This window comes from Triticum aestivum, chromosome 3B, assembly GCF_018294505.1.
Source record: "Triticum aestivum cultivar Chinese Spring chromosome 3B, IWGSC CS RefSeq v2.1, whole genome shotgun sequence".
NCBI classification, from domain to species: Eukaryota; Viridiplantae; Streptophyta; class Magnoliopsida; order Poales; family Poaceae; genus Triticum; species Triticum aestivum.
Genome location: NC_057801.1, coordinates 755,093,533 through 755,104,316, shown reverse-complemented (window position 1 = coordinate 755,104,316; position 10,784 = coordinate 755,093,533). Strand labels below are relative to the sequence as shown.

Here is a 10,784-nt window from a genome sequence, read left to right as displayed (position 1 = left end):
CCGCCTGCATGATTTGCGCTTCCGTCTGTAGCTGAAGCGACACCACTCAGACGTGCTGATTTCTATGCGTTATTTCGTGCCGCACACCCAAGAGCATTGATGTTGCTGCGTGTGATGAGACACCACGATGCTGGAATCTGAGGCCGCGGTAGGTGAGTTCTAGCTCATTCTGCCGACAATACAGTGCTCCTCTTCTATTTATACGCAGAACCTCTCTGCTTCTCTGCTCTCTCTAAGTCTACAAGAATACACAGAAGAGTCCCTTCACTTTCAGCCGTTATTTTGGCTGATTTAGAGTTGGATTTAGAGGACGCTGAAGTTGGAGAAAAAGTAGATTAAGGTAAGATCTATCCATTTTTGTTGGTTCCGTTCACATGCATGATGTTTTTGTTCTGTTTGATTAGTTCCTAAGTATGTATTGTTGTTGTTTTAGGCATTATTTCAGCAATAGGAGGAGTCATTTGGAGTTTCTGGAGTAGGATTTGCCGTGCAAAGTGAAGTAAGAACGGGAAGAACGCGGTATGAGATTTGCAATATATGAAATTTTTTTATGCATGCATGGTGGTAATTAGTTAGTCTTTTAGCTCGTCATTAGCTATGCGATGTAAGTGCTTAGAGGTTAGAAAAATTTGCAGACGACAGATACAACATTTATACTATTTTTTTTGGAAGAGTAGGTTGAAGATGTTGTATTAATGTTAGCTGTGTCCATTAGTATTGAGATGTGAGAGAAGATATTAATATGGTAATTAAGAAAAAAATAGCACTACGATTGTTCATTGCATGTGGTATGTTTTCATGTGGTATGTTTATTACTAAGTCTATAGTTAGGAAACCGTAGGTCTACATACAAGCAAATGCTATTTTTATACTTCTGATAGCAGAAAGAAAAATTCGTGTCTAATATTGATGTTCATGTGATAATAGGTTGACTCCGTTCATACAATACTAGTGACGGATACTTATTCGAACTATTTTGACGCTTAATTGCATTCACAAGCACATCCATATTGGAGCTGAGGTATAAATGACTCCGTAATATTGTTAATATTTTTTATATTGATGTAATATTGTGAATAATATGCATGCCGCTGCGAATATTAATATTTGTAAATAAATGATTATAATTGTATGATATGAAAAAAATCTATAAATCCAGAAGATATTAAATGTTTTACGCATATGATATTAAAATGTTATTATCGTACTATTAAATGTTTTCCAAAAGCTCTGTTTTTGCATGTTAATATTTTTTGTATTGATGTACTATTGTGAATAATGTGTATGCCGCTGCAAATATTATTATTTGTAAATAAATGATTGTTATTGTATGATATGAAAAAATTATATAAAGCCGGAAGAAATTAAATGTTTTAATCATATGATATTAAAATGTTATTATCGTACTATTATGTTTAGCGGTTGTTTGGATAGCGAGTAATTACCATCGATTTTGTCATAACCTGTTGTAAGAAAATTAGTTTTTACTAATAGTTGTTTTTCCAAAAGCTCAGTTTTTGCATGTTACGAGAATCAATTTAGGATATTTTTGGGGTGGTTAGAGAAAAGCAAACAGAGTTTTAGTTTGTGATGCTCGTAGACGAGTTTGAGAAAAAAAGATCTCTAAATACCCGTTAACCAAACAACCCCGGAAATTGTAAGAAAATGATTCTAAAAACAAACCGAATATTTGTAATGAAAATACAATTATTATTTTAGTCATATGATATGTAAATGTTGTCATCGTACTACTACTAAATGTTCAGTTACTAATTGTTTGAAATGTAAACATGTATGTTGGTTAGGTACTATGGAAAATTTAGTAGTGTATTATGGGAAGGTCTCACGCGACGGTCCTTTCGGGGTGGATGTGTCCTTGTGCGAGTCGACTATAGTTGTAGTTAGAGACATGGTGAACGTGGGTTATGCAGCTGTCAGAAGGTGCATCCGAGCGGTGTTTGGCCCAGGGATCCAGGGAAAAAAATTACAATGGAGGCCTTCGTCGCTGACGGAGCAAATGATGGGACAGTTGCCCGTTGGGGTTTGCGGCCTGTCACAGGTGATCAGTCATGGGGGTCGTACATGAGGTTTGCAAGCAATCCCAATAACCCAGTGTTTGGTCAGCTGATGGTGTATGTGGAGTTCATTTCAGTCACTGATGTTGCCGGATGCAGTAGCAGGGGCGGTGAGGTCGAGTTGGCCATCACATCAACCCCTAGCATCGGCCCATCGGAACCGACGGGCGACCAGCCTGTGTATGACACAGGATATTGGTCTGCGGCCGTTGACATGAGTGAACACGTGGAGGGATTGCCGGAGGCGCTAGATGATGACGATCACTCTTCTGCGTCTTTCGAGTCAAGCGAAGAAGAAGATGTTCCTCCCCAGAGGGCGGTCCCGGCGTCACTGTAACCTGGGTTTTTACAGGATATGAGCATCACAAATGAATTTCACTCTGTTTCTGGCCTAGAAGCGGGGAGCCTGGAGGTTGGGCAGGTTTTACCAGACAAGAAGTCTGCTTACCAGGCAATTAATAGGTATGCAATCGCCCTCCACCGCCAGCATAAAGTGAAGCAGTCTGATAAAAAAGAGTTGAAGGTCATATGCATCCACACCGCGGAAGGTTGCCGCGGAAGAGTTCTCGCTAGACTGAAGCCTGGGGTATGTCAGTCATGGCATATCACAAAAATAGTGCAGCATAGTTGTGAGCAAACTGGGACTCTTTCAAATCACCGCAATGTGACGGCAAGATATGTGGCACAGGTGATGGAAACGATTGTGCAGGGAAGTCTCAACATTAGTGTTAGGGCTTTGCAAAAGGATGCAAAAGATCAGATTGGCTTCCCTGCCAGCTATAGCAAGGCTAGGCGTGCGAAGGAAAATATATTCCAAAACTTGTATGGAACCTATGAGGAGGCCTATTCTTATGCCCCTAGAATGCTTCATCAGATAGCAAGTGCTAATAGGGGGACTCAAGTTTGGCGGAGAGAACGTCAGAACCCAAAGAACCCGGGTGAGGTAATCCTGAATCGCTTATTCTGGGCATTCGCCCAGACTATACAAGCCTTCAGGCATTGTCGCCCGGTATTATCAGTTGATGGTACCTTTCTCACTGGAAAGTACAAGGGCACACTATTGGTGGCGATTGCAGCAGATGCAAATAATCAGCTTCTTCCTGTTGCATACGCACTGGTCAAGAGAGAGAACAAACATAGATGGTTGTGCTTCCTGAGTTGCGTGAAGATGGGTGTCGTGAAAGAGCGTTTAGGTGTTTACATCATCTCTGATCGCAACACAGGATTATTAAGTGCTCTCGACATAATTAAGGAGTCGTCAGAAGAGTGGGGGTGGCCGGATCTAGAGGGAAGGTGGTGCATGCGGCATTTGGCAGCAAACTTTTACTCCAAATTCAAGAATAAGGATTGGTTCAAGTTATTCAAGAGGATGTGCATGCAGAAAACTCATGCCAAAAAGAATACCATCTGGGCAGGTATCAATGGTGAGATCGAGCGCGCGGCCTTGCCGCAGAGAGAAGACCAGAGGGGTCAAAGGACGGCCATAAATTTGAGCCAGTGGATCGGCGAGAATTGCCCTGATTTGTACAAGTGGGCGCAGGCTCACGACACCGGGGCTCGATATGGAATAATGACCAACAACATGTAAGAGGTGTGCAATGGTGTTCTTAAAGGGGTGAGAGCCCTTCCTATCACAGCCCTAATTGAAGAAACTTGGAACCGGACCCTGTCATACTTTGCAGACAGGATTACCGTGGCTAAAGCACAAGTTGAATTGAACAAGCCATGGTCCGAGAAGATGCAAAGACATCTGGACGAGAAAGCAAAGAAGTCCCAAAGCCATGGCTGCAGGAAAGTGGACGCACTTAGGAATAAGTGGGAAGTCAATGTGCGAGCCAAGTACGTTAAGGGTCACCATAGAGGATCAAAAAAGCAAGGTGTCACCCTCGGCCCAACGTCCTGCGAGTGCACGTGTAACAAGCCCAAGCTTGAGGGCTACCCTTGTAGTCATGTGCTCCGGGCGGCTGCAGATCAAAAAATCAGTGTTGAGCCATACATATCACCGTACTTCAACATGTACAATCCGTATAACACTTGGAACGGTGAGTTCTGGGCCTGGGGCATTGATATGAACTACAAAATGATGTGGCCAGATGGGCCGAAATGGGTTCTGAATGCCAACTTGATGAGAATCGCCAAGGGACGATGTCAGTTTAGGCGTCATCGCAATGACATGGACCATAGCTAGATGGGAGAACCAAGGCAATGTCTCGTTTGTAGGTGTCCTGGACATTCACGTAGGGAATGCCCGTATCGAGCGAACAACACCGCATGATGTTGATTTATCTGTACTCGCTATGTCTACTTATATTTGTATTATATTTTTATTAATTTAAATTGAATCTGTTTGTATTATTGAATCTCTTTGTGTTATTGTATTTATATATATTTTTACATTGAATCTCTTTGTATTATTGTACCCGTCATGTTAACTTCAGCTAATTAATGTAAATTATATCTCTTTGTATTATTGAATCTCTTTGTGTTATTGTGTTCATATTTATTGTACATTGAATCTCTTTGTATTTTTTTTGTATGTTTGTGTGCAGGTTATGGCTCAAGTGCAGTGCTTTTGGAGGGGCCCCATGACGCCGGCCACCGTTGCCACCTATTTTTGAACCCAAATAAAGAACATGATTATCGGAGTTTCAGACTTCGAACCGTAAAGAAAACATGGCCAATACACAATTATTTCATTCCTCACCTTGACGCTTATGGACTACATGCTTTTGCTAGGCTCACATCATGCGAAGACCCATCCCAGTTACATTCGGACCCATCCCTTTTAACATCCCTCGTTGACCGGTGGAGACCTGAAACCCACACCTTTCACTTTCGTTTTGGGGAGCTTGCACCTACATGAAAGATGTTTCTATGATCCTTGCTCTACCAATTAGAGGTGAGCCATTAGTCTCTCCACGAGTGTCTAAATCTTGGGCACAAAATATATCAAACCGTCTTGAGTTGACAATGCCAGATTCACAACGTACTGGTGGCCCTCGTGGCATCCCACTCTCCTGGCTTCATGATAACTTTGTTAATTTTTCTAGCTTCGCTGATTCTGAGATGAGGAAAAGACATCTGTTTGCGTATTTGTTGTGGCTCCTCGGGGTTATGTTTCCAAATTCACACGGGGATGTACTTCTCCCTGGTCTCATCTACATTGTGGAGAAGATGGTAGATGAACCTTTACCCGAGCAGCCAAAATACAGCTTCGGTTCTGCCATTCTATCTCATACATATAGAGGCTTGTGTGATGCCACACAAAAAACTTCCTTCGCAAAAAAAGCTCCGTTACTTTGTGTCCCCTACGAGTTTCTATAGTTGTGGTCCTGGGAATACCTCCCTGTAGGACGACCTCGTATAGTAAATACCATACACCCATACGACTGTAGCGAGGGCAGCTGTGTAACTATGGACAGTAGGTGGACAAAGGAAGGGAAACATTGGTCTCCAAATATTGCGAAAAATTGTTACCCTATATACCACCAGCAGTTTGAGGCACTTGATGAGTTTGTAGTCACATGAAACCCATGGACTCAGGAGCATGTACATATGGTCTTTGATATATGACTCATCATAGATGGCATGTTGACTGATAGTGCATTCTGGCTGACTCGCTGCTACTTATTGTTCTTGTGGTGTGTTGAGCCTTACAACCCAGAGCGTGTCATGAGACAGTTCGGTCTGTATTAGGAGATTCCACCACCTTTTCCAAGATGTACCGACGAGGAAACCCATAAGTAAGATGTGACCTCCCTAAATAGTTAGTGTCCTTTTTAACTTACTCAACTCACACTTTGTTACATAATTTGCAGGCTGGCCAATATGGGCCACAGTTGGAGTCTTCACGATTGGAGGGAACACAACATTCAATGGGTACACATGTGGGAAAATGAAGCGCTAGCAGATATAGTGTATCAACTTCGGTACATTTTATTTACATTATTTTATTACGATGACCATACGATGCGTGAAGATGATTTGCTTTCATCACAACGGTTGATATTATTATATAATTTTGCAGACCATACGATGCGTGAAGCCTCGTGTGAACTGATACACGTTTGGGAGGCATGATCAAAAACTCTTCCTTTTCACGTTAATTGACCATTTTGGTGGGCTATAGCCCACGATTTTAGGGTTTTGGAACAATTTGTTAGCCCCATGAGACCCGGTACATGTTGTTGAGGCATGACCAAAAACTCGTCCTTTTCGCGTTAAATGACCATTTTGATGGGCTATAGCCCATGGTTTTGGGGTTCTGCTACGATTTGTAAACCCCACGATACCCGGTAAAAGTTTTCACCAATTCAATACGTATTGGTGAATTAAAATGATGTTCATGAATTTGTTAATTGTTCATGATTTTCTAAAAATATTCATGAATAAGATAAATGTTCAAGAATTCAGAAAAAAAGGTCATGAATTTTAAAAATGAACATTGGGACGAAAAAATGGTCAAACCTAGTTGCGAGTTGATGGTGGACTTGAAATTGGGTCAAGAAAATGTCGGGGCCAGTTGCGAGTCAAGGATGGACTTGCAACTGGGGCAAATAAAAGGGTCAATGGCCGAGTTGCATGTCAATGATGGACTTTTAACTGGGATGGAAAATTGATTATAGCCCAGATACGAGTCAAGAGTGGACTTGTAACTGGGACAACTACACAAAACAACAATACCGGTTGCGAGTCGAGGATGGACTTGCAGCTGGGACAACTACACAAAACTACGCTAGGAGTTGCGAGTCGAGGGTGAACTTGCAACTAGGACAACAACAAATCTATGTGCCTAGTTGCGAGTCGAGGGTGGAATTGCAACTATGACAACTATGAAACTACGAGCCCAGTTGCGAGTCAAGGGAGGACTTGCAACCGGGGATAAAAACAAACTATGGGTTTAGTTGCACACTTAGTTGTGAAGGCAAACTTGTAACAAGGACAACTACACACAAACTACGATACTATTTGCGAGTCAATGGTGGACTCGCAACTCGACAACAAGAAAATATGATCCCAGTTGCGATTCGAGCTCGGACTTGCAACTGGGATGAAAAATAAAACAACCCAGTTGCAAGTCAAGGGTGGACTTGTAACTGGGATAATAAAAACATAGGCTTCAATTGCAAGTCGAGGGTGGGCTTGCAACTCGAAAAACTATAAACCCAGTTGTGAGTCGATGGTTGACTTGCAACTGGGATGAAACAATCTATGGGCCAGTTGCGAGTTAAGGTTGGACCTGCAACTACGATGAAAGTGAAGATACATGTGGAGTTGTGAGTCAACAATGAGCTTGCAGCTGGTATGAAACAAAAAATGGGCACAGTTGCGAGTGGATGATGGACGTGCAACTGGGATGAAAAACAAAAACATAGGCTCCAGTTGCAAGTCAATGGCGGGCTTGCAACTCGGATAACTATGAGCCCACTTGCGAGTCAACGTCGGACTTACAACTATGTGCTTAGTTGCGAGTCAAGGGTCAACTTGCAACTGGGATGAAACGGTCTGCAAAATCGTACATTTCAAAATTAGATGAGACATTGCCAAATCTAATCTCGGTGAGTAAATACTTTTGTGAAATAGAGGCCCATCTACTAACACCGGCGCAAGCATGTGAGACAACGAGAATAACGGCCACCAGAGTGACGCCAAAAACCAGCCCGACAGCGCAAACACCAGCACGAGACAAGACACATGTATGTGAACAAAATAATTTTGCACAAAACATACATGTTTAATCGCGTGGTGAACAACTTAGGTGTGACATAGCTAAAAAAACATCTAGATGAGAATTAGCTAATCCGAAAAAATAGAGATATCTAAAATAGATGTGAAAACAAAAAAAACATGAATTTAAAAATGGAAAAACAAAAAACAATCTGACTCTCGAATTGTGTGTCAAGAATGGACTTGCACAGAGGACAAAAACTGATCAAGCCTAGTTACTTATCATGCGCAAGCCAAAGTCTATCTCTCCACGGAGCTTGTCTCTTCGACATCGGACATGAAAGGAAATAGAAATACACAGCGACAAGCAATACAGCGTGTCACATCCACTTTATCAAAAAAGGGTTTTCCCCCGCTTTGTATACAAAGCAACCAACCGAACCATACATGGATAGGTGCTGGGGCGGAAGCAGCACAGTCACGCCCAAAAAACGAAAGAGAAAAGCAAAAGAAACAAATGCCGAAAACGGCGGATCAACAAAACGAAGAAGCCTCGCGAACGCAGCGCCCACCAGGATCTTCCACTAGACTCCAAGACTCCGAAGCGCCGGCACCTATCAACACCTCCAAGAAGGATCGCGACGATGACGACGCTGCTGCTAAGGGTTTCCCCCGGTACACGACGAGGCAAGAGGAAGGGTAGCTCCGACGCCCTCCCGGAAGGTCAGGTGGCACCCACAGGCGCCGCCGCGCCAGCGTTGGCCATGCCGACAGGGGTTTCCCCCGATCCCAACCCGCACCTCGGGCGCCCCGGAGCCTGCCACCAAACCAACCACCATCGTGCGCCAACGCGATCTTGAGGCCCCCGCGCCGTCTCACCACGGCACCGCGAAGTGAGGATAGCACGATGAAGAATCAGAGCCGGGACTAGGGCATCAGCACCAACGGCACGCGGGAGGGCCCCACCTCCACCGTCCATGATGGTAGCCGTCCGGACGCAATAGCGGGAGCACACCAGGCCCGTGGGCCCACCGGCCCGGCCGAGCCCTCGTGGGCTTGCAAAGCTCCCGCCTCCGCGCTGCTGCCGGCACACCGACGGTGCCGCCGCCCCAATCCAAGCCGCTCTTCCTCCTCACCGCGCCGCAGACAACGAGGCTACGCCCAGGGACCGACCCGCTAGGACCCAGATGGGGCCCTGAGGGCCCAGATCTGGGCCGAGGACGCGCCGCCGGCCACCCTGCGCAACCAGGCCGCCCCGCCGCCAAAGGACGGCGCCACCACCGCGACGGGCCGCCGCCAGCCACCTCCAGGCCGCCGAGCCGCCGCCAGCCGAGGGGCACCCGCCGCCACCCCTGCCCCCGGGTTAGGAGGTGCGCGTGCGGGGTAAGGGAGAGCTCGCCGCCGCCAGCCCGCCCGGCCAGATCCGGGGGCGCCGCCGGCGGTGGCGGGGGGGAGGGGCACGGGGGAGGAGGAAGGAGAGGCGAGCGGGGGGAGCCGCCCCGGCCGCCCCCCGGGGAGGCAGCGCGGGCGCGGGGTCAGGGGAGGGGAGGGGAGGAACAACTCTGTCACATCCTCTTTTACAACGCATGTCAGAAGGAATGGGGCGCAAGCAAAAAAAGACCTGACAAGTGAACAAACAAAACAAGGTGACATAGGAATACATCGGCCGCCAACATGAGATCGAGAGTTTGCGGAAAATTAAAACAATAAAATCCAACAAACAACAACTAGTATGCGCGGAAATTACAACACGGAACTTTGATCACGTGGTCTCACTTAGGATATTATTTGGGCGATAGAAAAAAGACAAATAAAATTAAAAAAATGAAATGTTTTTTAAGCTGAATATAAAATGAAATGTTGGTACAAGGAGATAGCGCAACTGCATGGTGCTTAAAAATGTAACAGAAATGGGAGACTAGAGAGTCAATCCATTCATGTGTTTTGAGTTAGCCGCAAAAGGATTGGGACACATGGATTCGTGGCACTCTCGTGACAAACCCTCGTACAGCGGTCTTGAGTCTTTTTTTTTTTTTTGAAGGATCAACAGTCGCATGAGCCAAACGAGAAAAGACAAACAAAACACAACCGGCCCATCTAACAATTCCTGCTGGGCCTCGCTACTAATAAACGTCGCACCAGAACGCACCACCACAAGCGACAAGCCAGGCGATCGACCAGAAACACGAATCTTAGCACGTGAAAATCCAACGACGGGCAAGTTAGATGTGATATAGCTATTTCACATCTAGATGTGAAATGGCATGCAAAACGTGTGGGTTTCTCAGCTACTTTCAATACTATAATATAAAAGCCCTCATCTACCCCGCAAAAAAATAAAAGCCCTCATCCAAAGAAAAAACGGCCAACACATAGTGTTCATTTCCTCGTGAAGCAAAAGCTAGAGTTGGAATGAAAAGCTGGAAGCTGCACTGGCAATCTGGCATCACATGCATAGTACTCACATCCTTGTGCTGGAAGGCAGGCACAACATGGGTGCCAAGCACGGCCTGTCATATCACGCTCTTCTTCTGACATTCACGCTGGTTCCATGCATTGCACTAGCAGCAAGCACAGTTGTGTCATGCGATCAGCGACGCTGGTGTCAGTTGCCGCCATATATACTACCACTTCATTGTTCATTGTTGATTAATTGTTCACTGCACGAAGAGAATAGATGGACGGATCCACCTTCAACCGACTCGCCGACATGGCTGTGTGCCTCCTCTTCCTCCTCATACTTGTTCTGTCCGTCAGCCACATGATGCACGGAGACGGGTCAGGAGCAGTTGCTGCCCCCAGCCTCGTCATTGTGAAGCTGCGGGGTCACGGTCCCGACGACAAGACCTCTGTGGCCGTGCAGAGACACGACCTCTCCTTCGCCGGCTTCACAAACGGGAGGGGCCATTGGCAAGCCTTCCCAGGCTGTGAGCACCTCTTCCCTGTGTCCAAGACGCTCCCGTTCGGCAACAGCTACAGCGAGCTCATTGGCGGCCTCGCCAACCTGCCCGGCGTGCCGCTAGGGCGGGAGGCGATGGTGGA

The 10,784-nt window shown here is 45.8% G+C and overlaps 1 long non-coding RNA gene across 1 annotated transcript; it reads left to right on the top strand.

The window, feature by feature from the left end:
* The first annotated feature begins 251 nt into the window (after window positions 1-251).
* LOC123066367 (uncharacterized) lies at window positions 252-5,981 on the top strand. The gene is made up of 5 exons (XR_006431324.1): window positions 252-340; window positions 434-519; window positions 928-1,021; window positions 4,625-5,818; window positions 5,894-5,981. It is a non-coding gene; the product is annotated as an uncharacterized lncRNA (long non-coding RNA).
* Window positions 5,982-10,784: the final 4,803 nt, after the last annotated feature.